Source organism: Bombina bombina, chromosome 1 (genome assembly GCF_027579735.1).
Source record: "Bombina bombina isolate aBomBom1 chromosome 1, aBomBom1.pri, whole genome shotgun sequence".
NCBI lineage: Eukaryota > Metazoa > Chordata > Amphibia > Anura > Bombinatoridae > Bombina > Bombina bombina.
Window position 1 is genome coordinate 371299354 of NC_069499.1, and position 27475 is coordinate 371326828.

Sequence of the window (27475 nt, forward strand, 5' to 3'; positions counted from 1 at the left end):
AGTTGATCAGATTTGCAAAGTGGCAACTTGGTCCTCTTTGCATACATTTTCTAAATTCTACCGTTTTGATGTATTTGCTTCTTCAGAAGCAGTTTTTGGTAGAAAAGTTCTTCAGGCAGCTGTTTCAGTTTGATTCTTCTGCTTTTGATTTAAGTTTTTTCTTTCATTTATGAGAATAAACTTATTTTTTTGGGTTGTGGATTAATTTTTTCAGCGGAAACTCTTGCGTGGAGTTCCACATCTTGGGTATTGCTATCCCATATATCACTAGCTCATGGACTCTTGCCAATTACATGAAAGAAAACATAATTTATGTAAGAACTTACCTGATAAATTAATTTCATATTGTCAAGAGTCCATGAGTCCCACCCTTTTTATGGTGGTTATGATTTTTTTGTATAAAGCACAATTATTTCCAAATTTCTTTTGTTGATGCTTTTTACTCCTTTCTTTATCGCCCCACTGTTTGGCTATTCGTTAAACTGAATTGTGGGTGTGGTGAGTGGTGTATTTATAGGCATTTTAAGGTTTGGGAAACTTTGCCCCTCCTGGTATAATTGTATATCCCATACGTCACTAGCTCATGGACTCTTGCCAATATGAAGAAATGAGTTTATCAGGTAAGTTCTTACATAAATTATGTTTTTCAAATAACATTGCTCTGATTTTCAGACTCCTAACCAAGCCCCAAAGTTTTATGAGAATACCGTCAGCTACCTACTCCAGCTTGCTCCTGTTTGTGTAAAGGGTCTTTTTATATGAAAAAGAAGGGGGATGGGGTGTGTGTCTTATTTCCCACTTGTAGTGGGCTTTCCGGCTACCTTTTCAACAGAGCAGACTGAGAGCTTCTAAGTAAGTTTTTAAACAGTTTTATACTGGATTTTTATATCAGTATCTCTGCATCTTATTCTTCATATGAAAATGAGTGTATACTGTCCCCTTAAATGACTGCTGCAGTCTTACGTCTACCCAGGATAGCCCCTTCCTAAGATTAACAATATTTCGTTCACTGGGAATACTATCAGTGCTCATACAAGAAATAAAGCTGTCTAATTAGGACTTATCCAGAAGGTTTCCCTAAACAAATAATCAGAAAACAGGTAACTATGTTCCCTCTTAGGGTGCCTGCCAGGTCTCGGTTTCGGATATAGGTTTTTCACAGTTCCCCTTGCATTCAAACACTAACTGGTTAATGTCCGGTGGGACTTGCAGTCAGGTTGGGGCAACTAGAACTGTAAACCCAGTCTCCTAATCCCAGTTGCCTTTAAATAGACACCCTCCTAGGTCACAAGTTTTAACCTTTTTACAAAAACAATTTACACAATACAACACATAACATTAATTAATCAATAAACAAAGCCTCTTAGGATAGCATCACCGAGAACGCCAAACAGCTCTGACCCCTTACCCAGAGACATTCAATTACTGTTAAGCTAAAAACAAAAATGTTCTTACCATTCAGAAGACCGGTCTTAATTGAGTGTCCCTGGAGCAGAAAGTCTTTGCCACTTGGACTGCTGTCTTAGATTTTGCCATCCGGCCAACTACGCCATGTGTTGGTGATATACTCACCCTGGACTGAATAACCTCTTCAGACCAAGACAGGTTAAAAAGAGTTTGTTTATTGATTACACACTGCAGTATGGAGAGAAACAATACAAAGTTTTCTCTGGGGGGGGGGGGGGGCAGTCCCCATCCCAGGTTTTTATACAATACACATCTAGGCTATTACAGTTTATGATTGGCTAGCTAAAAAATGCAAGGGTTTTTAACAAATATGGTTACAACATAAGTAAATAACAGTTTACAGAATTGTAGGTTTTACTGTGTTTGACCATATATCAAGAAAAAGGGCAAAGGTCAGGGATGAACTAGTGTCTACTTTTTATGAGACATTCCTTATGTTTACAAAGAGTTGTGTACATACATTCATATACACTCATATATTTGGCCTATCAAGATAACAAGGAGCTTAAGTGTTTACTGATACTAGCTGGAATGCAAGAATTTAAACAATGATAGAAAAAGATTAGATTTCGAAAGAAATAAACAGACATACACTCAGAACTAGCTACATTTTATAGCCTCATTAAACAAGACTGGCCTCTCCTGACTAATAATGCCAGCATACAAATTAACCCATTCAGACCTCACAAAGCACTGCAAAAAACAGAGACAGATATTGCTTATTATTTTCAACAAACCTTTGGAACAGTTTCCCACAATTCAACATTAGCAGCAGGTAAAGGATATAATTTCTTAAACCTTGAAGAATGATTATAATAATTAACTGGCTTAGACCATTCTCTAGAATCCATGTCAGAGACAGCCTCAGGAATAGGAAAAAAACATCAGCAACAGTTTTAAAAACTGAATGATTTAAAGGCTTTTCCTCAGAAGCCATAGAATCTTTAACCCCTAAAGTAAGTAAAGCCTCTTTCAAAAAAGAATGAACATGTTCAGTTTTAAATAGAAAAGAGAATGTATCAGGTTCTACATCAGAGAACTCACACCCCAAGCCTGAGTAATGCTCAGCTGCAAAGAATAACACACACAAAAAACTGACAGTTATAAGAAAGATTAGAGCGCCAAAAACCCAACGTGTACGAGGCAGAGTACATACAAGTGCTAACCCGATATGCGTTAAAACATTAGCAAGAGGTACAAAAAAAACTACTACAAAGCCCGACTTGCGCTATCCCGATGTGTGTTAAGCCGACATGCGAAAACACAAAGGCTGACACGTGCAAAAAACCATAAGCAAAGGAGAATAATATAAATATTCTGTCACAGGGCCTTATATATTACAAATATATAACTATAAATGCCCAGATAAAGCTATAGAGTGTCATAAATAAAACAATATGATACTTACCAATAGACACTCATTGAATAGGATTATGTTGTAGGTCATAGAATAGGATTATGCTGTAGATCCATAGGAGGCAAGAAGAAAATTCCCTGTGACCAAATTTAGGAAATTTATCACAAACCTTCCATAAGGTGAAAAAAGAATCACAATCCATACCTCACCTCATATCACTCTGACAAGCACTGTACTCTAAGGGGAAATATAATACTGAAAACCTCTCTCTCTGAAGAATCAAATGCACATCTTCGTTCTTTGCGGAGGTAAAGTAAATACTGAGGTACCTGCGAGGTGGGAGGGGTTTTAAAGAGCTCTTGGAGTTTGGGAATCTTTGCCTCCACCTAGTGGTAAGGAAGAGTACTTCCCATGAGTAGTGGATTGTGGACTTTCACTACTTGTATGAAAAATATATATATAGTGAACAAGGGCTGAAACTTGGCCCGAAACATGTTTGGCATTTGGTTCTAAACACCTTGTTGCAGGCCTGCGACTAGCTTATGCAGCATACATGTTTTTACATGATTTTTAAATATTTTTGACAAATAAAATTGGATTTGTTTTTAAGAAATATCTTTACAGTTTTTTCTTCTGGAGTTGCGGGATGACAAAGTGTGTCTACTATATATATATATATATATATATTTGTAATCAAAATTATTCAACCCCCATTGCAAATCAAGTTTATTGTCAAAATTTATAGACGTTCAGCTGTTTGCAATGAACAAATCAAACAAAAAGAATTGAAATAGCTAAACACAACGAATGCTTCAAGTGGTTTCCCCAAATTCAACTGAAAATACAACTTTTAATGAATTCTGCAGTCTCAAAATTATTCAACCTCTTTCATGGCAAGCATCTTTAGTACGTAGTAGAGCACTCTTTTGTTGTCATGACCTGCTGCAAACCAGATGCATAGCCAGACACCAGCTTCTGGCAGCGTTCCTAAGGAATCTTAGCCCCTTCCTCATGAGCAATGGCCTCCAGTTCAGTAATATTCTTGGGATTTTGTGCTGCAACTGCCATCTTCCAATCCTACTAGAGATTTTTTATGGGGTTCAAGTCAGATAACTCTGATAGCCACTGTAGAATCATCCAGGACTTATTTTGCAACAAAGCCTTGGTGGAATTTGAGGTATGCTTGGGATCATTGTCCTGTTGAAAGGTCAAACGACGCCCAAGCTTCAGCTTCCTCACAGACGGCATGATGTTTTCTCCCAGGATTTCCTGATACTTCAATGAATCCATCTTTCCTCCCCCATGCTGCAGGTTTCCAGTGCCAGAGGATGAAAAGTAGCCCCAGAGCATCACTGAGCCACCATCATGCTTAACTGTAGGCAGAGTATTATTTACAGCTTATGCTTCATTCTTCTTCCTCCAGACATACCACTAATCCATTGGGCCAAAAAGTTCAAGTTTTGTTTCATCACTCCACAGTACAGAATCCCAAAACCTTTGTGGCTTATTTATTTGATTTTGAGAATATTGGAGACAACTTTTCTTGTGCTTTTGGGTCAGTAGAGGTGTACGTTTTGGAGTTTTAGCAAGAAAACCTTCTGCATTTAGTATGTGTAATGCTCGTGGGATATTCCACTATCAGACTGAACTTGGCCAGTAATCTTCTTATGTCGGCGTTGAGCCGGAATGATAGGGAATATCCCAGAGCAGAGAAAGTAAGCAAGAAGAGGTAAGCGGCACTTACCACAGGCAGGATATTCTGCGGCAACAACAGGCAGGGAATCAGCGGAAGGCAGTTCAGGGGTAAACCACTAGAAAGGTCAGACAGGCAGGGTTTGGCAACAGTAAGGCAAACCAAAGGTACACCACTTGAATGGTCAGACAGACAGGTTTTGGCAACAGTAAGTCAGTCCAAAGGTAAACCACGTGAATGGTCAGACAGGCAGGTTTTGGCAACAGTATGGCAATCCAGTACTTTAAGGATTAAGCAAGCAGAGTAGTCAGACAGGCAGAGTTCATCAACAGTGAGGCAATACAATACTTTAAGGGGTTAAGCAAGCAGAGTAATTAGACAGGCAGAGTTCATCAACAGTGAGGCAATACAATACTTTAAGGGGTTAAGCAAGCAGAGTAGTCAGACAGGCAGAGTTCATCAACAGTGAGGTAATCCAGTAAGTTATCACACCCAGGAGCACGCAAAGTAACACCTATACTTGGGCAGTGATAGGTAGCAAGGGATTAATTTACATAGGCACAGGATTCGCGCCACAGGAGATCCTGACCAGCTTCAGAACGGAGGGATCGTACAGTGATGACGTCACCACCGCACGCAGACAGGAGCCGTCTTCCCCCTAGGCAACGAGCAGAACAGCAGGCGCCGCCTTCCTAGCAACATCTAGAACGGCACAGCGTGACATAGCCCCCCTCTCAAGGGTTCCCTCTGGGAACCAGAGTCGGCCTCAAAGTATGAGCAGCATGGAATCTGGAGACCAAAGATGGAATATGCACATCACGGGCAGGAACCCAGGAATGATCCGCCACAGAGTAACCCTTCCAATGTACCTGATACTGCAGTTGTCTGCTCCTGTATCTGGAGTCCAGGATCTTAGCAACCTCATATTCAAGGTCACCATGGACCAGGAGCGGAGGAGCTCAGAGTTGGGTATATCTATTCTTGATGTAAGGCTTGAGTAGTGAGATGTGGAAGACTGGGTGTATGCGCAGGGTTTTGGGCAAGGCCACTTTGTAGGCAACAGGAGGTCTTTTCAGGACTTTGAAGGACCGATAAACCTAGGCCCCAACTTGTGACAGGGTTGACGTAGACGAATATGTCGAGTAGAGACCCAAACACGTTCACCTACTGAGATGGCACGTACAGAAGCTCTATGATGATCAGCAAACTTTTTTGTATCTAGAGACAGCTGAACATAGCTGAGAGCGAATACGTTGCCAATGAGTGGTGAGTTCAGTAACATGTCGGTCTGCAGCAGGAACCCCAGTGGACTGAGCAGAAAGAGGGAATACACGAGGTTGATACGCTTCTGCGGCTAGAAATGAAGAACATTGAAGAGAAGAGTGCCAATGAGTGTTTCTTGCCAGCTCAGCTAGGGGTAACTCAAACCAGTTGGTATGGAGACCATTGACAAATGCTCTAAGGTAGGCCTCGAGATCCTGGTTTACTCTCTCAGTTTGTCCATTGGTCTGAGGATGGTAGCAGAAGATAAGGAAACAGTGGTTTCAATCAACTTACAAAAGGCTCTCCAAAAGGTAGAGATGAAATGTGGACCTCTGTCGGAAACAATATTAGAAGGAATGCCATGAAGTCGTACCCCATGCAAGAGAAAAAGATAATTCTTGGGCAGAATGCAGTTTTGTTAGCCTATTTCTAACATGCAGTTAATTGTGACACTCAAAAAAAACCCTAGCCAGTTCAGGTATTTCTTGTGTTCTTACTCAAGCACACCTGGTGGAACTAATGAAGCCCTTGATTAGTGGCATCACGTGCGCTTGAGACAACACCTGTTCAGCATATTTATGCTGTTGTGACGTATTCTATTAAGGGGGTTGAATAATTTTGAGACTGCAGAATTCAAAGTTGCATTTTCATTTGAATTTGGGGAAAATACTTTGTCGTGTTAAGCTATTTCAATTGTTTTTGTTTGATTTGTTCATTGCAAACAGCTGAAAGTCTGTAAATTTTGACAATAAACCTGATTTGCAATGGGGGTTGAATAATTTTGATTACAACTGTATGTATGTATATATATAAAGATTACAAAGGGCCTAATTTAGTTTATTCAAAGAGCTGGTGAAAAAATAGAGTTATTTGAACAAATATTAAACAAATATTGTGAAAGAAAAATATATGATATCGCTTATGCTTGCACAAATGCCGAAAACCTATTATTGTAATAGTTCAGTTGAAGAACTGTAGGCCAAACATACAGAGAAGGAAGTAAACAGGGATGCCACTGAGAAAATGCAGAATTGATTCCATTTGATAACGATAAAGGCAAAAGATAAATCAAACTTCAAGTAGGGGTCATATCAACATAATAAAAGTTGAGGAATGGCGCAAACGGATAACACAATAGCTTAGTCAAGGTCCAGGAAGAGGTCGCATCCAGAATATAATCCTAGTCTAGACATGGCACAAAGGGTTAATTCATTACCTTTATTATGGTATAGGCAGAAGCCATATATCTCAGGGTGTTTGAAGAAGCAGTCATGGGAAAAACTCCTTGCAAGAGGAAGGGAGTGATCTGTACAGCTCTGCAAAACAATTGCCAACAGATCATATGAGGAATAGATGATGTGCACGTGTGCATTCACAGAGGGAAGATGTATTATAGCATTGCATCCCAGGAGGAATTAGAGATATGGCCAACAGAATGTCAAAGACAGAGCTGTTAAGCATCACTTATACATACAAAGAGACATGCTTTAAGCTGCATGGATGAGTCACTTGCATTGGCAGTTGTTTTTGTTGCCGACTGGTGATGTGGAGGTGTAACTCTGGTTCAGAGAAAAATGCTTTGCAATAATCTCAGATAACGTGCTTCAAATAATCTTTCTTATGGTATACAGTAACAGAGAATGTGTTGCAAATTGTTCAGAAATAAACATTATACAATTTCGGGGAATGACCAAAGAACAATTTGTTAATTAACACTGTTCTCATTTAGTAAACACAAATCAAAGTACATGTAAATTCAGTTTATTTAATGGGTTAAATTGTATTAATTGTATAAATAGCGCTGCACTGTATATTTAATATACATTATGCCACTATATTTATTAGATTACCACAAGTCATCTATATTTCAGTGTGCTTCTTTGGCTTGTAGGCATGTTCATATGTCTTATTATTCACTTGTCCTACCAATAAAACAGCCCTAAGGACTAAAATCTGTGCAGGACATAAAGCAAGATGTCAAATTAACTGTACCAAAATAATGAGTTAGCATTAAATGTTCATTAAACATTGATGAAAGTCATAGTTTCAATTATCTTCATAAATGGTTTCAGTGTTTGCAGACATTTTGCATCCTTGTGCACAAAAAATGTTTTATTGCTCCTTTCGTGAAATACAGAAAATGTGACCATTCTTTCGCTGTGTGGTTTCTAAAAAATAGCTTAGCAACAAGCTGTTGTAGACCAATATATCCTTTTTAATAATATAAATATTTAAAGCATTCAGTTCATTTCAGTGTTATATGAACTATTCTCATTTTAGTTTTAGTAAATGGAGCAAAAGAGCTTACCACACATAAAGGCAATTTGTTGGTTTATTTAATTTACCTTTAAAGGGACATGAAACCCCAGAAATTTATTTCATGATTCAAAAAGAGCATACAATTTAAACAACTTTTCAATTTATTTATCTATTTTCTCTAATCTGCATCATTATTTTGGTATCCTTTGTTGAAGGCATACCTAGGTAGGCTCAGAAGCTGGGGCTGGCTGGTGATTGGTTGCTGCACATATATGCCACTGGATCTTGTATCACCTTGCAGTGAGTAATGGACCTTTGAATGACTGACGTCTATGAGGATCCTTAAATAACTATAGGTGGTGCCGTTTGTCTTCCGTCAGTGCTATATTTGATCACCTCAAATATTTGCTGTGGTTGTTGAGACTTTTAGGAGGATTAGAGCTTTTTGGATACGGCGATGATGCTCATTATTTTGCCGGATGTGTGGTAATATTTGTTTCATGTGAACACTGTGAGCATTGTGCACTGATATATATGTAACAAAGCGACTTCTCATCAATATACCAACTTACTGATCTTGGCGTTCCAAATGAGGCCTAAATTACAAGTGGAGGGCTAAATTATCATGTTCCCGCAAACTGGGAAATTTGCCCGTTACAAGTGGCTGGTTATCGCTACCGCAAGCTTGCGGTAGCAATTTGCGCTTATAAAATTACCAGAGGTCTTTGGGTTTAGTATCCCTTTAAGAAATAATTATTAAAAAATTAAGCAATATCCTTGTTTCAATTTGTGCTAAAAAGATACTTTTTTCATAGCTGGAAACACTTTCCGAATATATGTTCTATCTATCTATTATCTATCTCTTGCTCTCTCTCTCTCTCTCTCTCTCTCTCTCTCTCTCTCTCTCTCTCTCTCTCTCTCTCTCTCTCTATCTATCTATCTATCTATCTATCTATCTATCTATCTATCTATCTATCTATCTATCTATCCACACATATATATATATCCAGAGTTTAAGTTCTCACTCAAACAAGGGACAGTCTACACAAAAATTGTTCTTGTTTAAAAAGATAGATAATGCCTTTTCTACCCATTCCCCAGCTTTGCAAAACCAGCATTCACCTAGATTATGAGTTTTGCATTTGTGTTTTAATGCTGAAAAAATGACCATTTCAGCGTTAAAACAGCAATGCAGCCATTAATAGGCTTGTCGGTATAGCTGTACCGAAAGCCTTTTAGCCCGTAATGCAACGTCAGTCCCGCACTTGAAAAAATTACGTTTTTGCATGGGATTTCTATAGCACTGCCATTACAAGTTTTGTGAAAAGTTCCAAAGATCCAGCACCTGGGATTCACACAGTGTGCAAACTAAGGGGCACTGCACAATACCCCCAGCAAAGGTAACAAAGAAATGATAGTCGCGCCACTAAGTTACCAAAATAAAGTGCTTTTATTGAGCCAAATTCAAAAAAATCAGCAACGTTTCGGACAAGTGTTCTTAATCATGCATAGTTAAGCAGACACTGATTCCATTCTTAAATACCTAAACAAGTCCCACCTTCCAAACTAATTAAATCACCTGTGTGTAACAGGTACGGTACCTTTACCAAATACTACCACCTAGTGGTCATACAAAAAATCACAAGCATATATTTTCTAAATCAGCAAAGAATTTACACATAGTCAAAATAGTCAAAATATATGTGTATGCAGTACACACATATATAAAATACATGATATATCCCTAAATCAATACTCAATACTTCATTGTATAATTTACATCACATTTTTAAATTACAAAACATGTATTACCAATATTGTCAAAAAGTATTTACAGAAAAACTGACCAGTCTAGTTCTTTGTTCATGCCACCTGGAAACAACGTGCCTAGCTCATAAATCCAAAAAGCTTCACGTTTTTTTAATAATTTGACACGATCACCCCTCCTCCTAGGATGTTTAACCTGCTCTAATATTTGGAACCTTAGTTGACTAAGGTTATGGCCTGCTGACAAAAAGTGATGGGCTACTGGGGCATCACTTTTCTTAGTCCTAATACTACTTTTGTGCTGGGCAATGCATTCACGTACACAGCGTGAGGTCTCCCCCACGTACCCCAGCCCACATGGGCATTTAATTAAATAGACAACAAAGTCAGTATTACAAGTGTAGTGCCCTTTGATGAAATATTTTTTGCCTGTACTTGGATGACTAAAGGTTGGCCCTTTAATTAAACTATTACAATTTGAACACCCTAAGCAGGGAATAATACCCAAATTCTTCTTACCAATATATGTTTGAGTAGGGCCCTTGGACGGACCAATATCCGCCCTTACCAAAACATCTTTTAAATTTTTGAAAGCAGGCTTAGGGGGAATTTTAAATTCTTGGACACCTGGATTACAGGTGCTCAAAATGTGCCAATTTCTACAGAGAATTCTCAGAACCTGTTGGTTCCAAGGTGCATATTGACTCACAAATACTAATCTAGAGGGTTTCTGGTTTGAAAGTTGTTTCTTTTCTAATAACATTTGTCTAGGGGTACTCAATGCATTCTCAATTTCAGTTTCAATAAGCTCATGAGGATATCCTCTTTGCAGGAAACGGTCCCCCATTTCTTTAAGCCTATCCTTAACCACTGTTTCCTCAGACACAATACGTCTCACACGTAAGAACTGGCTTCTAGGTAGGGATCTAACCAGTGAAGGGGGATGTGCACTCTTATAGTGCAGGAGAGTGTTGCAATCTGTTGTTTTCCTGTAAAGGTCTACTGTCAGGCCTGATGTACATTTTGACACAACTGTGTCCAGAAATACAACACTCTATTCACTAGAAATTAACTTAAACCTGATGTGACTGGTAGCTGTATTTAAATCATTAACAAAATTTATCAGGGTTCCAATGTCACCCCCCCACACGCCAAACACATCATCTATATAGCGCCACCAGGTGGCGCCATACGATAAAAGTAAAGGATTACTATATACAAAATGTTCTTCAAACATATTCATAAAAATGTTGGCGTATGTGGGGGCGACATTGGAACCAATAGCTGTACCTTGGAGCTGAAGATAATAATTATCCTCAAAAAGAAAATAATTACATCTTAAAACAATATTCGATAACTGCGAAATAAATTCTGCCTGTGGAATTGTATATCTATCAGATTCACTCAAAACCTTTTCAACCGCTCCAATACCTGCCTCATGGGTAAAAGCTGTATATAACGATGTCACGTCAAGACTGAAAAGAATGCCTTTATTTCCCTCCAAATGTAAATCACGTAATTTGACCAAAAGATCCCCTGTGTCTTGGATATAAGAACTAGACATAACAAAAGGCCTAAGTGTTTTATCTAAATATATGGACACCTTGGATAATACTGAGCCCATGCCTGCCACAATTGGGCGGCCCGGGGGGGCTTGCAGATCCTTGTGTACTTTCGGCAATGTATACATCACAGGAGTGATGTCCTCTGATTCAAGAATAAACTTCCTTACATCTTTACTGATAATGCCATTTTTAAATGAAAAGTGAACACAAGCCTCAATCTCTTTTTTCACCTCAAAGATAGGGTTGTGGGTCAATGGTTTATAAACATCAAGGTCAGATAATTGTTTTTGAATTTCCTGGACATAGTAGTTCTTGTCCAATAAAACAATTGACCCACCCTTATTTGCTCCTTTCACCACCAATTGTTTATTATTGTTTAAACTGTCCAAAGCACATTTATCCTCAGATGTAAAAATTTTATTGTACCTTTGACAATTTTTATGGAACCCAGATGCCTTATCCAAAGCCTCAATATATTTTTGCACCAATTGGATATATGTTTGAACTCCAGGATTTACCTGCACAGGTATAAATACACTCTTATTAGATAGACCTACAATGCTGTATTAGTTACAGTTGTTACATCTCTAACATTACCATTAGTAACATCAGGTATATCAGCAAAAAAGCTTTTTAATTTTAACATTCTAAAAAATCGGTTTAAGTCCTTTTGCAATTCAAACTTGTCACCTTTATTTTGGGGGCAGAAGGACAGTCCTTTATCCAATAACCCTTGTTCTGCAGGTGTTAATGTCACTTTACTTAGACTTATAGTTACATTTTGCTGCTGCGGGTGTTCACTCTCCGACTGCCAGATGATCCCTGATGACGCTGCATGTCTTCTTTGGCGACACCACTTGTGCTTCCTGCCTCCACGCCTTTTTGGTGCAGCTCTGTGTCTGATTCCCCCGACCCGGACTCCGATGATGTGCCTTGAGAGCTGTGGGAACTGTATCTTGCACCGGATGTCTGTGCTCTGCGTCGCCGGAAACCGGAAGTGTCACCGCCAATCTTGCTCCTAGGATCACTTGACCACCGATACACAGTTACGGAGGTGTAATCACTCTCATCACGGGCAAACTTCTGTTTTTTTCATTCCTGTATCTCCTTCTTCAAAGCATCGACTTGTGCATCAAGGGAGGAAATCAGTGAATCCATCTCTGCAGCAGGTAAGCTCACAGCCAATTCTTTTTTCATTTCTTCCATCTGGGTACTCTATTTTTCGATCTCCTTTTGCAGGCACTCAACAGTTAATACCATTAAATCAAAACTACATTTATTTAGAATCATCTCAAACTTGTGAAAGCAGTCTTGATTATCTTTCATCAAAGTGGGTCTGGTGTTCATATGTAATCCCCTTGGGATACGTTTTACTCTGTGGTATTCAGCCAAAGTCACTGCATGCAGCTCAAAAGAATGACAATATTGACAATATTGGTAATACATGTTTTGTAATTTAAAAATGTGATGTAAATTATACAATGAAGTATTGAGTATTGATTTAGGGATATATCATGTATTTTATATATGTTTGTACTGCATACAAATATATTTTGACTATGTGTAAATTCTTTGCTGATTTTGAAAATATATGCTTATGATTTTTTGTATGACCACTAGTTGGTAGTATTTGGTAAAGGTACCGTACCTGTTACACACAGGTGATTTAATTAGTTTGGAAGGTGGGACTTGTTTAGGTATTTAAGAATGGAATCAGTGTCTGTTTAACTATGCATGATTAAGAACACTTGTCCGAAAGGTTGCTGATTTTTTGGAATTTGGCTCAATAAAAGCTCTTTATTTTGGTAACTTGGTGGTGCGACTATCATTTTTTTTGTTACCTTTGCTGGGGGTATTGTGCAGTGACCCTTAGTTTGCACACTGTGTGAATCCCAGGTGCTGGATCTTTGGAACTTTTTACAATTTGGACTGCATTTTTTCCTGTGCACTGGAGATTATGGAAACATCACAAGAAAGTACAGAGCCAAAGACTTTTGGATATACAGACATGGAGGCCGCTAGAATTACTACATTAATTCGTGGCTCAAGGGACTTTTTGAAGTCTTCACCCTCACAAGTGGTAGGCAAAAAGCTAGAATATTTAAGCAAAAAACATGTTACTTTTGAGCTGCATGCAGTGACTTTGGCTTAATACCACAGAGTAAAACTTATCCCAAGGGGATTACGTATGAACACCAGACCCACTTTGATGAAAGATAATCAAGACTACTGTCAGAAGTTTGAGATTATTCTAAATAAATGTAGTTTTGATTTAATGGTATTAACTGTTGAGTGCCTGCAAAAGGGGATCGAAAAACAGAGTACTCAGATGGAAGAAATGAAAAAAGAATTGGCTGTGAGCTTACCTGCTGCAGAGATAGATTCACTGATTTCATCCCTTGATGCACAAGTCGATGCTTTGAAGAAGGAGATACAGGAAGGAAAAAAACAGAAGTTTGACCGTGATGAGAGTGATTACACCTCCGGTACTGTGTATCGGTGGTCAAGTGATCCTAGGAGCAAGATTGGCGGTGACACTTCCGGTTTCCGGCGACGCAGAGCACAGAGATCCGGTGCAAGATACAGTTCCCACAGCTCTCATGGCACATCATCGACACAGACACAGAGCTGCACCAAAAAGGCGTGGAGGCAGGAAGCACAAGTGGTGTCGCCAATGGAGACATGCAGTGTCATCAGGGATCATGTGGCAGTCGGAAAGCGAACACCCGCAGCAGCAAAATGTAACTATAAATCTAAGTAAAGTGACATTAAGATCTGAAGAACAGGAGTTACTGGATAAAGGACTGTCCTTCTGCCCCCAAAATTAAGGTGACAAGTTTGAATTGCAAAAGGACTTAAACCGATTTTTTAGAATGTTAAAATTAAAAAGCTTTTTTGCTGATATACCTGATGTTAGTAGTGGTAATGTTAGAGATGTAACAACTGTAACTAATACAGCATTGTAGGTCTATCTAAGAAGAGTGTATTTACACCTGTGCAGGTAAATCCTGGAGTTCAAACATATATCCAATTGGTACAAAAAGATATTGAGGCTTTGGATAAGGCATCTGGGTTCCATAAAAATTGCCCTACCTACCCTATCTTTGAGGTGAAAAAAGAGATTGAGGCTTGTGTTCACTTTGCATTTAAAAATGGCATTATCAGTAAATATGTAAGGAAGTTTATTCTTGAATCAGAGGACATCACTTGCAGATCCTACACAAGGATCTGCAAGCCCCCCCCTCCCCCCCGGGCCGCCCAATTGTGGCAGGCATGGGCTTAGTATTATCCAAGGTGTCCATATATTTAGATAAAGCACTTAGGCCTTTTGTTATGTCTAGTTCTTATATCCAATACACAGGGGATTTTTTGGTCAAATTACGTGATTTATATTTGGAGGGAAATAAAGGCATTCTTTTCAGTCTTGATGTGACATCGTTATATACAGCTATTACCCATGAGGCAGGTATTGGAGCGGTTGAAAAGGTTTTGAGTGAATCTGATAGATATACAATTCCACAGGCAGAATTTATTTTGCAGTTATTGAATATTGTTTTAAGATAATTATTTTCTTTTTGAGGATAATTATTATCTTCAGCTCCAAGGTACAGCTATGGGTTACAATGTCGCCCCCACATACGCCAACATTTTTATGAATATGTTTGAAGAACATTTTGTATATAGTAATCCTTTATTTTTATCGTATGGCGCCACCTGGTGGTGCTATATAGATGATGTGTTTGGCGTGTGGGGGGTGACATTGGAACCCTGGTAAATTTTGTTAATGATTTAAATACAGCTACCAGTCACATCAGGTTTAAGTTAGTTTCTAGTGAGGAGAGTGTTGTATTTCTGGACACAGTTGTGTCAAAATGTACATCAGGCCTGACAGTAGACCTTTACAGGAAAACAACAGATTGCAACACTCTCCTGCACTATAAGAGTGCACATCCCCCTTCACTGGTTAGATCCCTACCTAGAAGCCAGTTCTTACGTGTGAGACGTTTTGTGTCTGAGGAAACAGTGGTTAAGGATAGGCTTAAAGAAATGGGGGACCGTTTCCTGCAAAGAGGATATCCTCATGAGCTTATTGAAACTGAAATTGAGAATGCATTGAGTACCCCTAGACAAATGTTATTAGAAAAGAAAAAACTTTCAAACCAGAAACCCTCTAGATTAGTATTTGTGAGTCAATATGCACCTTGGAACCAACAGGTTCTGAGAATTCTCCGTAGACATCGGCACATTTTGAGCACCTGTAATCCAGGTGTCCAAGAATTTAAAATTCCCCTATGCCTGCTTTCAAAAGGGGCAAAAATTTAAAAGATGTTTTGGTAGGGTGGATATTGGTCCATCTAAGGGCTCTACTCAAACATATATTGGTAAGAAGAATTTGGGTAGTTTTCCCTGCTTAGGGTGTTCAAATTGTAATAGTTTAATCAAAGGGCCAACCTTTAGTCATCCAAGTACAGGTAAAAAATATTTCATCAAAGGGCACTACACTTGTAATACTGACTTCGTTGTCTATTAATTAAATGCCCATGTAGGCTGGGGTACATGGGGGAGACCTCACGCTGTGTACATGAACGCATTGTCCAGCACAAAAGTAGTATTAGAACTAAGAAAAGTGATGCCCCAGTAGCCCATCAGTTTTTGTCAGCAGGCCATAACCTTAGTCAACTAAGGTTCCAAATATTAGAGCAGGTTAAACATCCTAGGAGGGGGGGTGATTGTGTAAAATTATTAAAAAAAACGTGAAGCTTTTTGGATTTATGAGCTAGGTGCTTTGTTTCCAGGTGGCATGAACAAAGAACTAGACTGGTCAGTTTTTCTGTAAATACTTTTTGACAATATTGGTAATACATGTTTTGTAATTTAAAAATGTGATGTAAATTATACAATGAAGTATTGAGTATTGATTTAGGGATATATCATGTATTTTATATATGTTTGTACTGCATACACATATATTTTGACTATGTGTAAATTCTTTGCTGATTTAGAAAATATATGCTTGTGATTTTTTTGTATGACCACTAGGCGGTAGTATTTGGTAAAGGTACCGTACCTGTTACACACAGGTGATTTAATTAGTTTGGAAGGTGGGACTTGTTTAGGTATTTAAGAAGGGAATCAGTGTCTGTTTAACTATGCATGATTAAGGACACTTGTCCGAAACGTTGCTGATTTTTTGGAATTTGGCTCAATAAAAGCACTTTATTTTGATTACAAGTTTTGCGGTGAGGCTAAAAAGCTTGCGTGCTGGATGTCTTCAGGATGGAGCCGCTCCACGCTGCCGGGATGAAGATAGAAGATGCTGCCTGGATGAAGATAGAAGACGCCGCCTGGATGGATGAAGACCTCGCCGCCTAGATGAAGACTTCTCACCGCCTGGATGAGGATGGATGTCCGGACTTCAAAAACTGTAAGTGGATCGTCGGGGGTTAGTGTTAGGTTTTTTTAAACTTTTTTGGGTGTTTTTTTTTTAGATTAGGGATTTGGGCACTCTTAAAAGTGCTAATTGCCCTTTTAAGAGCAATGAAAAATGGCTGAATGCCCTTTAAGGGCAATGCCCATACAAATGCCCTTTTCAGGGCAATGGATAGCTTAGTTTTTTTTTAGAGTTAGGTTTTTTATTTTGGGGTTTGTTAGGTGGTGGGTTTTACTACTGTTGGGGGGATCTTTGTATTTTTTTACAGGGAAAAGAACTGATTTCTTTAAGGGAAATGCCCTACAAAAGTCCCTTTTAAGGGCTATTAGTAGTTTATTGTAGGCTCAGAGGTTTTTTTTTTAAATTTGGGGGGCTTTTTTATTTTGAAAGCGATATTAGATTAGGTGTAATTGTTTTTATTTTGGATAATTTTGGCTAGAATATGCGTTAAGGTAAAAAAGCAGCGTTAAGAGGTCCTAATGCTGCTTTTTTACGCCAGCTGCTATTATGAGTCTTGCAGGTTTAGGGGCACCGCACACTTTTTTGGCCTTACCGCAAAACGACTTACGTAAACTTTGTAAAATCTTTTTTCTATGGGACTTCCATAGCGCTGATATTACGAGTCTGTCCTGGGAGGCTAAAAAGTGAGCGGTACACCCTACCCGGTCAAGAGTCCTAATGCATTTAAAAGTCAGTAGTTAAGAGTTTTATGGTACAACGCTGTAACATAAAACTCATAACTAAAGTGCTAAAAAGTACACTAACACCCATAAACTACCTATTAACACCTAAACCGAGGCCCTCCCACATCGCAAACACTAAAATAAAATTTGTAACCCCTAATCTGCCGCTCCAGACACAGCCGCCACCTACATTATATTTATGAACCCCTAATCTGCTGCCCCAACATCGCTGACACCTACATTATATTTATTAACCCCTAATCTGCCGCCCCAATGTCGCAGCAACCTACCTACATTTATTAACCCCTAATCTGCTGCCCCAACATTGCCGCCACTATAATAAACATATTAACCCCTAAACCACCGCACTCCCACCTTGAAACATTAGTTACATTTTATTAACCCCTAACCGGCCGTCCCTAACATCGCCGCCCCCTACCTACATTTATTAACCCCTAATCTGCCGCCCCCAACTTCGCCGCCACTATACTAAATGTATTAACCCCTAAACCTAAGTCTAACCCTAACACCCCCTAATTGAAATATAATTCAAATAAATCAAAATAAAAATTACTATCATTAGCTAAATTATTCCTATTTAAAACTAAATACTTACCTGTAAAATAAACTCTAAGATAGCTACAATATAACTAATAGTTACATTGTAGCTATCGTAGGGTTTATTTCTATTTTACAGGCAAGTTTGTATTTATTTTAACTAGGTAGAATAGTTATTAAATAGTTATTAACTATTTAATAACTACCTAGTTAAAATAAATAGAAAAGTACCTGTAAAATAAAACCTAACCTAAGTTACAATAACACCTAACACTACACTATCATTAAATAAATTAACTAAATTAACAAAAATTTAATAAATTAAATTAAGTACAAAAAAACAAACAAACACTAAATTACAGAAAATAATAAACAAATTACAAGATATTTAAACTAATTACACCTTATCTAATAGCCCTATCAAAATAAAAAAGCCCCCCAAAATAAAAAAAAACCCTATCCTAAACTTAAAGGGACACTGAACCGAAATTTTTTCTTTTGTGATTCAGATAGACCATGCAATTTTAAGCAACTTTCTAATTTACTCCTATTATCATTTTTTCTTTGTTCTCTTGCTATCTTTATTTGAAAAAGAAGGCATCTAAGTTTTTTGGTTCAGCCCTCTGGACAGCATTTTTTTTATTGGTGGATGAATTTATCCACCAATCAGCAAGGATAACCCAGGTTGTTCAACAAAAATGGGCCGGCATCTAAACTTACATTCTTGCATTTCAAATACAGATACAAAGAGAATAAAGACAATTTAATAAAAGGAGTAAATTAGAAAGTTGCTTAAAATGTCATGCTCTATCTTAATCACGAAAGAAAATTTTTGAGTTCAGTGTCCCTTTAACTATCAATAGCCCTTAAAGGGCCTTTTGCGGGGCAATGCCCCAAAATAATAAGCTATTTTACCTGTAAAAAAAAAAATACAAACATCCCCTCCAACAGTAAAACCCACCACCCACACAACCAACCCGCCAAATAAAATACTATCTAAAAAAACCTAAGCTCCCCATTGCCCTGAAAAGGGAATTTGGATGGGCATTGCCTTTAAAAGGGCCGTTAGCTCTTTTGCGGCCAAAAACCCTAATATAAAAAATAAAACCCACCCAAGACACCCTTAAAAAAACCTAACACTAACCCCCTGAAGATCGACTTACAGTTCTGAAGACCGGACATCCATCCTCAAGGAAGCGGCAGAAGTCTTCATCCAACCGGGACAAAGTCCTCAACGGAGCAAGGAGAAGTCTTTATCCAAGCCTGGCGAAGTGGTCCTCCAGACGGGCAGAAGTCTTCATCCAGACGGCATCTTCTATCTTCATCCATCCAGCGCGGAGTGGGTCCATCTTCAAGATATCCGGCGCGGAGCATCCTCTTCTTCCGATGACTACCCGACAAATGAAGGCTCCTTTAAGGGACATCATCCAAGATGGCATCCCTTAGATTCCGATTGGCTGATAGAATCCTCTCAGCCAATCCGAATTAAGGTAGGATTGAACTTCAAGTCTATTGGCTAATTGCATCAGCCAATAGGATTTTTCCTTCCTTAATTCGGATTGGCTGATAGGATTCTATCAGCCAATCAGAATTGAATGGACGCCATCTTGGATGACGTCACTTAAAGGAACCTTCATTCTTCAGTCGCCGTTGGAAGGAAGAGGATGCTCCGCATCCTATGTCTTCAAGATGGACCCGTTCCGCTCCGGATGGAAGAAGATAGAAGATGCCGTCTGGATGAAGAGTTCTGCCGGTCTAGATGTCCTCTTCTGGCCGGATCGGATGAAAACTTCTGCCACTCTGGAGGTCCACTTGTGCTCGGCTGGGTGAAGACGGCTCAAGGTAGGGTGATCTTCAAGGGGGTAGTGTTAGGTTTTTTTAAGGGGGGATTGGGTGGGTTTTTTATAGTAGGGTTGGGTGTGTGGGTGGTGGGTTTTAATATTGGGGGGTATTGTATTTTTTTTACAGGTAAAAGAGCTTATTACTTTGGGGCAATGCCCTGCAAAAGGCCCTTTTAAGGGCTATTTGTAATTTATTATAGGGTAGAGAATTTTATTATTTTGGGGGGCTTTTTTATTTTATTAGGGGGGATTAGATTAGGTGTAATTAGTTTTTTATTTTCTGTAATTTAGTGTTTGTTTTTGTACTTTTGTTTATTTAATTTAATTGTAGTTAATTGTGGGTAGTTTATGTAATTAATTTAATGATAGTGTAGTGTTAGGTGTAATTTTAATTTAGGTTAGTATTTATTTTACAGGTAAATTTGTACTTATTTTAACTAGGTAGCTATTAAATAGTTAATAACTATTTATTAACTATTCTACCTAGTTAAAATAAATACAAAGTTGCCTGTAAAATAAATATAAATCCTAAGCTAGCTACAATGTAACTATTAGTTATATTGTAGCTAGCATTGTAGCTAGCTTAGGGTTTATTTTATCGGTAAGTATTTAGTTTTAAATAGGATTAATTTATTTAATAGTAGTAATTTAATTTTTATATTATATTTAAGTTGGGAGGGTTAGACTTAGGGTTAGACTTAGGTTTAGGGGTTAATAAATTTAATATAGTAGCAGCGACGTTGGGGGCAGCAGATTAGGGGTTAATAAATGTAGGTAGGTGTCGGCGATGTTAGGGACGGCAGATTAGGGGTTAATAAAATGTAACTAGTGTTTGCGAGGCGGGAGTGCGGTGGTTTAGGGGTTAATATATTTATTACAGTGGCGGCGATGTCCGGTCGGCAGATTAGGGGTTAAACATTTTAGTTAAGTGTTTGCAATGTGGGGGGGGGGCTCGGTATGGGGGTTAATAGGTAGTTTATGGGTGTTAGTGTACTTTGTAGCACTTTAGTTAAGAGTTTTATGTTACAGCGTTAGCCCATAAAACTCTTAACTACTGACTTTTAAATGCGGTAGGAGTCTAGACAGAAGAGGGTCTACCGCTCACTTTTTCAAGCAATCGTAATACCGGCGTTAGGAAAATCCCATTAGAAAGATAGGATACATAATTGACGTAAGGGGATTTGCGATATGCGAAAATCGCAGGAAAAAAAGTCTGCAGTACACTTGTATCTGCCTGACTCGTAATACCAGCGGGCGTTAAAAAGCAGCGTTGGGACGCCTCAACGCTGCTTTTTAAGGCTAACGCAAGACTCATAATCTAGCAGATAGATTGTGCATTCACTGAAACAAAAAAAAGGTTTCTATGTAGGGACACTTCAAATTAGTATCTGGTAAACTTAGTTTCCCACTCATAATTATACAATCCCCATTGCAAGTCAGGTTTATTATCAAAATTTACAGACTTTCAGCTGTTTGCAATGAACAAATCAAATAAAAGCTATTGAAATAGCTCAATACAGCAAATGCTTCAAGTGGTTTCCCCAAAATTCAACTAAAAATGCAACTTTTAAGCAGTCTCAAAATTATTCAACCCCATGAAAAGAATTCCTCACAATAGCACTAATATGCAAAACAGGTGTTGTCACAAGCACAACTGATGCAACTAATCAAGGGTTTTATTAGTTGCACCAGGTGTACTTGAGCTAGAACACATGCAATACCTGGACTTGTTAGGGATTTGTTGAGTGTCACGTTTGACTGCATGTTAGAAATATGACTAATTCAAAAGAATGGTCCAAAAAGTTAAGAAAAGAGAACATTGCCCTTCACAAACATAAACAGGAAACAGAAAGATAGCAAAGGCACTGAATGTTCCTAGAGACACAGTTGGCAGTATAGTTTGCAAATTCAAAGTTAAAGTAACAGTGGCTACATTACCTGGACGGGGCAGAAAAAGGAAGATATCAATGGCTGCAACTAGATTTTTATGAATGCAGGTTGAGAAATACCATTGAGTGACTGCAAAAGACCTGCAGCAAGACTTGGTGGCAACAGACACTGAGGTTTCAGTTTGCACAGTAAGGCGTGTAGTAAACGCAGAAGGTTTCCATGCCAGAACTCCAAGATGTACAACACTACTGACCCAAAAGCACAAGAAAAATCATATATATAAGCAACAGAAGTTTTGGGATTCTGTTCTGTGGAGCGGTTATACAAAACTGGAACTTTTTGGCCTGATGGATCAGTGGTATGACTGGAGGAAGAAAAATGAAGCTTACGCTTAAAAGAACACTCTGGGCTCTATGTAATAAGCTCCGTAAGGAGCTTGATGGCCCCTGTTTCTGGCGAGTCTTCAGACTCGCCAGAAACAGCAGTTATGAAGCAGCGATCACAAAGACCGCTGCTCCATAACCTGTCCGCCTGCTCTGAGCAGGCGGACAGACATCGCCGGAAATCAACCCGATCGAGTACGATCAGGTTGATTGACACCCCCTGTATTGCTCGCTGTATTCAGCAAGGTCTGGCGGACCTGATCCGTAGTGTCGGATCAGGTCCGCCAGACCTTCATAACTAGAGGCCTTTGCCTACAGTTAAGCATGGTGGTGGCTCAGTGATGCTCTGGAGCTGTTTTGCATCCTCTGGCACTGAAAACCTGCAGCTTGTGGAAGACAAGATTGATTAATATAAGTATTAGGAAATCCGAGGAGAAACGTCACGTCTGTGAGGAAACTGAAGCTTGGGCATCATTGAACCTTCCAACAGGACAATGATCCCAAGCATAACTCAAATTCTACCACGGCTTGGTTGCAGAAGAAATCCTGGAAGATTCTACAGTGGCCATCACAGTCACCTGACTTGAACCCCATAGAACATCTCTGGTGGGATTTGAAGAAGTCAGTTGCAGCACGCAAACCCAAGAATATTACTGAACTAGAGGCCATTACTCATGAGGAATCTCATTAGCAGCAGGTCATAACAGCAAAATGGTGCTCTACTAAACACTAAAGATGTTTGCCATGAAGGAGTTGAATAATTTTGAGACTGCATAATTCAATAAAAGTTGCATTTTCAGTTGAATTTGGGGAAACCACTTGAAGAATTTGTTGAGTTGAGCTATTTCAATTGCTTTTATTTGATTTGTTCATTGCAAACAGCTGAAAGTTTGTAAATTTTGACAATACACCTGATTTGTAATGGGGGTTGAATAATTTTGATTACAACTGTGTGTGTGTAACGCGGTCGCAATATCTGAAGTTAGCATGCATCAGGTTTCGCTTGCGTGCAAACATTTTGCTTTTAACGAGTAATATGTAGACGTTAAAAGTTTACTAACAGTGGTGCTTGTATTCAACAAAGTGATTAATGGCACGCCAATTGTAATCTTGCACTTTGTGAGTTCACATAGGTAAGGATAATATTCATAACAATAAGCTCCTGCTGTTTTGTTACCGGTCTGGATTCTGACTGATAGTCCTTGTAGGAATGGCTAGAAATGATGATGGGCCTTGTTTATAGCCTTGATCTCCAAGATCAGGCCGAAACGTACGTCTGGGGTTTTGCTGTTTCTCTCATTCAGAGAGGGATTAGCTGGTATTTCAGGGCTGGACTGTACTGTGAAGTCAGGAATTCAGACTTCAGGAATGTTCTTCTCTGTGAAAGGCACATGTTGAGCAAAAAGAGGCTGCTTCTTGGGTGGTAACTCGCCATAGAACAAGCTATTATGCTATTGTTCATTTCCAGGTTGAGCGCTTCTCTCTTTTTATGTATTGATCTCCAAGATGTTTAAAGGCAGTTTCTGAACTTTCTGATCCTTAGTTAAACTGACGTTGGCAAACTGCTCTTCAACCAAAAGTTTATACAAGGATCCAATTTGGATCTTGAAGCGGTAACCCCTGTAACAGGCTTGATTCCAGTGACCACCAATTTAGAATATTCCCTAGATAAGCCGGGAAATTAATCTTCTGTGACAGACACTTTTGTCTCTTGCTTTGTTGTAGAAAGTATAGCTGAAAAGGTTGCATCTCCCTCTGGCCCATTTTACCAGATAACTGACTGAAACTATTTTCCCTAACATTTTCATCTACTTGCGAGCAGAAATCCCATGAATATGCTCCAGAATCCTTAAATAGACTTCCAGAGTCCAGATTCAGAGCAGTATTGAATCATGATCCAAGAAATATTATTGTTCTTGATTGATGAAGTCAACTTACGGTTAGATTCATAAGCCACCCATGGGACTGTAGACAATGAAGCACAATTTTTTTGTGGGCACAGGTCTCTTGAAAAGATTTTGCCATAACAAGGATATTTTATATGTAATGAATGACATAAAATGCTCTGACCCTTAATTCTGCTATTAAGGGAACCAGGGTCTTTTTTTAAAAAACTCGAGAAGCTGTAGAAACCCTGAAAGGAAGGGATGAGAACTGGAAATATCTCTTTTAAGGTAACATGGTCTATCAAGACTGCCATGGACTGTCCTTCATTTGAACAACCCACTTGCTTTATTGTTACTATAGTTTATGCTGAGGGAGCTTTGCTGTTAAGACTAGTTTACTGGTATAAGATGATAGAATCCCTTGAGAGCTAGGAGATAAAGATGGACTGTCCTTCATTTGAACTACCAACTTGCTTTATTGTTACTATAGTTTATGCTGGGGGAGCTTTGCTGTTAAGACTAGTTTACTGGTATAAGATGATGGAATCCCTTGAGTGCTAGGAGATAAATATATTGCAGCTCCTTCATGAGCCTTTTCGAAGTCTCAAACAGAGATTTAACTAACCCGATAATAAATGTTCTGTGCATGTTGCAGACCACAACACATATAGTGCAGATGATCAGGAGGCAGTGTGCAAGAGCAGCTCAATGTTTGAATTGAGGTCTGTAGAGAGAGTAGGAAGACCGGTGGATACCCAGGGCCAACAGAGCTGGTGGTGATCTGGGCTTGCAGTCCAAGATGGTTCCTAAAGATGAGTGGCTGACAGTGGAGATCAAGGAATTAATCAGATCTCTGGTTAATTTTCTAATAGTGCACCAAATGCCCCCAAAATAAAGGGTCTTTTAGTTTTTTATATTAAAAAAACTACTGCACTAGGCAGTTTTTAGGGGTTAAAAGTGACGGGTCTGGAGTGTTAGAAAAAAAACAGGCACTGAAATTGCCTTTACATTGCAGTCTATAGGAACGGTGTGTTCCCTGTAAAAATATATTCTTATATACATATATATTTATGTGTTAATATGTGAATATACAGACTTTGCTGCCATCGCTGTGTGACTCACGCCGTTTGCTGTGCTAGTTCTCATGCCATGACTCACGGCATGAGAATAAGGCTCACATTGGAGCCTATGGAAGCGTGCTTTTGTGTAATGGCCACTTCAGATACCATCACACTCTGGAAAGCGCAATTTTGTGCTCCACTTGTAATCTGGCCCATAGTCTTCTAATTTTACTTGCCAAGGACCAGATTACAAGTGGAACCTTAAATATTGCTTTCATGAAAACAATATATTTGTGCTTCATTATGTAATACCAGCACACTCTAATGTCGAGGTCGCGTTCGCATTGCTGGGAAGCATTGCGCTCATGAGAGCTCACTTCCATAGGCTCCAATCGGTATCAGAACTTCAGCACAGCAAAGGGGGTAAGTAGCGCAGCAATTTTAAATATATATGTATATGATTATATACATATATATTTCTGTGTTATTATGTGTAGATATACATATTAACACATAAATATATATGTATATAAGCATATATATATATATATATATATATATATATAGAAATCCAAAGATAACCGGCACAACGGAGCACACAAAATGTAGGATGGTAAAAGGCTCTATAGAAGGGGAGGGCGGGATATTCAAATCCCTTAATTACAGGCTAAGGCAGCTGATGGTTCAGCGTGTCTGTTCCACACGCCAAATGTAACATCCAGGATCCAAGAGGATAACCAAAAAAAGCGCTCAAAGCCAAAGTGTGAAGGATAAAACAATATATTTATTCAGACATTTAAAAGCAAAAAGAGTCCATAAGGACTATTTGTAATCCAGGTTGAAATTGCAGGCACACAGAGCAGACATGTTTCGTGCTCAGGTAGCACTTGATCACTGCTTACCTGTGCACCTGCAAAGGCCTGCCTTTTAATTACACAAATTTAAAGTGATTCATTACACATTTTGTTTAAACAACCTGAATCTAAAATACTAACGGCTAGATTTAGAGTTTTGTCGGTAACGACCCGCGTAGCTAACGCTGGCCGCACCTTTAAAATAACTCTGGTATTGAGAGTCCATAGAATGTCAGCGTTAGGCTCCAAAAAAGGAGCGTAGAGCATATTTAACGCAACTGCAACTCTCGATACCAGAGTTGCTTACGGACGCGGCCAGCCTCAAAAACGTGCTCGTGCACGATTCCCCCATAGGAAACAATGGGGCTGTTTGAGCTGAAAAAAAACCTAACACCTGCAAAAAAGCCGCGTTCAGCTCCTAACGCAGCCCCATTGTTTGCTATGGGGAAACACTTCCTACGTCTGCACCTAACACTCTAACATGTACCCCGAGTCTAAACACCCCTAACCTTACACTTATTAACCCCTAATCTGCCACCCCCGCTATCGCTGACCCCTGCATATTATTTTTAACCCCTAATCTGCCGCTCCGTAAACCGCTGCTACTTACATTATCCCTATGTACCCCTAATCTGCTGCCCCTAACACCGCCGACCCCTATATTATATTTATTAACCCCTAATCTGCCCCCCACAACGTCGCCTCCACCTGCCTACACTTATTAACCCCTAATCTGCCGAGCGGATCTCACCGCTACTATAATAAAATTATTAACCCCTAATCCGCCTCACTCCCGCCTCAATAACCCTATAATAAATAGTATTAACCCCTAATCTGCCCTCCCTAACATCGCCGACACCTAACTTCAATTATTAACCCCTAATCTGCCGACTGGAGCTCACCGCTATTCTAATAAATGTATTAACCCCTAAAGCTAAGTCTAACCCTAACACTAACATAATTTATATTGTAGCTATATTAGGATTTATTTTACAGGTAAGTATTTAGCTTTAAATAGGAATAATTTATTTCATAAGAGTTAATTAATTTCGTTAGATTAAAATTATATTTAATTTAGGGGGGTGTTAGTGTTAGGGTTAGACTTAGCTTTAGGGGTTAATACATTTATTAGAATAGCGGTGAGCTCCAGTCGGCAGATTAGGGGTTAATAATTGAAGTTAGGTGTCGGCGATGTTAAGGAGGGCAGATTAGGGGTTAATACTATTTATTATAGGGTTATTGAGGCGGGAGTGAGGCGGATTAGGGGTTAATAACTTTATTATAGCAGCGGTGAGATCCGCTCGGCAGATTAGGGGTTAATAAGTGTAGGCAGGTGGAGGCGACGTTGAGGGGGGCAGATTAGGGGTTAATAAATATAATATAGGGGTCGGCGGTGTTAGGGGCAGCAGATTAGGGGTACATAGCTATAATGTAGGTGGCGGCGCTTTGCGGTCGGCAGATTAGGGGTTAATTATTGTAGGTAGCTGGCTGCGACGTTGTGGGGGGCAGGTTAGGGG